The sequence below is a fragment of the Micropterus salmoides genome, unplaced genomic scaffold (genome assembly GCF_014851395.1).
Source record: "Micropterus salmoides isolate LMB-PRFRI ecotype aquatic unplaced genomic scaffold, ASM1485139v1 Ms_hic_scaffold_21, whole genome shotgun sequence".
NCBI lineage: Eukaryota > Metazoa > Chordata > Actinopteri > Centrarchiformes > Centrarchidae > Micropterus > Micropterus salmoides.
In genome coordinates, this window is record NW_024041262.1 from 15560276 (window position 1) to 15561593 (window position 1318).

At 40.7% G+C, this 1318-nt stretch overlaps 1 long non-coding RNA gene across 1 annotated transcript; it reads left to right on the forward strand.

Annotated features, from left to right (window-relative positions):
* Positions 1 to 201: 201 nt before the first annotated feature.
* On the forward strand, positions 202 to 756 carry LOC119915679. Its single transcript, XR_005446981.1, has 2 exons — positions 202 to 293; positions 402 to 756. It is a non-coding gene; the product is annotated as an uncharacterized LOC119915679 (long non-coding RNA).
* Positions 757 to 1318: the final 562 nt, after the last annotated feature.

The following is a 1318-nucleotide window of genomic DNA, read 5'->3' on the forward strand; positions in this document are numbered from 1 at the left end:
AGGGGGCTGAATAATTTTGCACGCCCAATTTTTTTAGTTTTTTAAGTTTGAAATATCCAATAGATTTCGTTCCACTTCATGATTGTGTCCCACTTGTTGTTGGTTCTTCACAAAAAATTTGTTATCTTTATGTTTGAAGCCTGCAATGTGGCAAAAGGTCAAAGTTCAAGGGGGCCGAATACTTTCGCAAGGCACTGTGTGTATATATATATTTTATTTTTACAGACTTGTGTGCAGAGGTGTGAAAACATGAAGATTGTGATTCTTGCTGTTTGTATTGGCTGTCAGCCAGAGTGAGTTAACCTGCCAACATGCAGTCTTTATTACCTAAACTTAAAAATTATATTGCAGTTAGTTTCATTAGGAAGGTGACAAAGATGTGTGGTTTTGTTCCCCCCCAGATGAAGCCTTGAAGTGTTACTGTGGAGGCCTACAGGAGTGTACAAAGTGGCAACCTGCCCACTCTACTATTTATGTGCCTGTAAGTAGCCTACTTTAGTCTTAACTGGGCATGAGCTGCAGTAAAAAACTGTCCCAAGAAAGTGAAGTCTTTCCACTAGGAAAACAATCTCCTAATCTTCCGCTCTTTCCATGTTTTCACAGCCAGCTCCAAGGGTTGCATGAAAACAATTGACTGTGTGAAATGAGAACTTATTGCTGTGGCAGTGATCTGTGCAACAAATATCATGACTTACTAATGCATCCCCTGATGAATGAATATCTTTCATGTAGTAATAAAGAGCAATGTGTTTCAAATGTTGCTGTTAATTTGTATGACTCTTCAGTTATGTAGTGCCAATTCAGTTCTCATCGCACTTTTCATATAACGCACAGGCCTGTACTAAGCAGGATTTGAGCTTATCCAGCAACTTCAGGGTTTACCCTGGGGTTTCAGTAGCACGACGGTGGTTCGCCTCTTACTGGGGTAGATTGCCATGGTCAGGGCTGGACTGGGACAAATTGGCCTGGTCGGACATCCCTCACAAATACACCATCCTTGCTTTTAAGGGCTTGGATCAGGGGTTTGACAAACATTTGGCCCATGAGACTTGACACTGCACAAATAGTGGGGCCGTGACGAACATTTTAATAGGCTTAGTGTTGGGGGGGTAATTGACCAAATAGTTAGGGGTCCCCTCCAGAAGACTTAAAACACTTAATTTCCTGCATTCTGGTGATTTTTTTTCTGCACCAATTCATCAAGGAAATGTCCTTTTTATATAAAAGGAAACACAACTCAAAATATAGTGCTGTAAGGCTCTCAGCATTCTGTATTGCTGTCAAATGTTTCTCATTTTATTTCATCCCTGAGTCAACA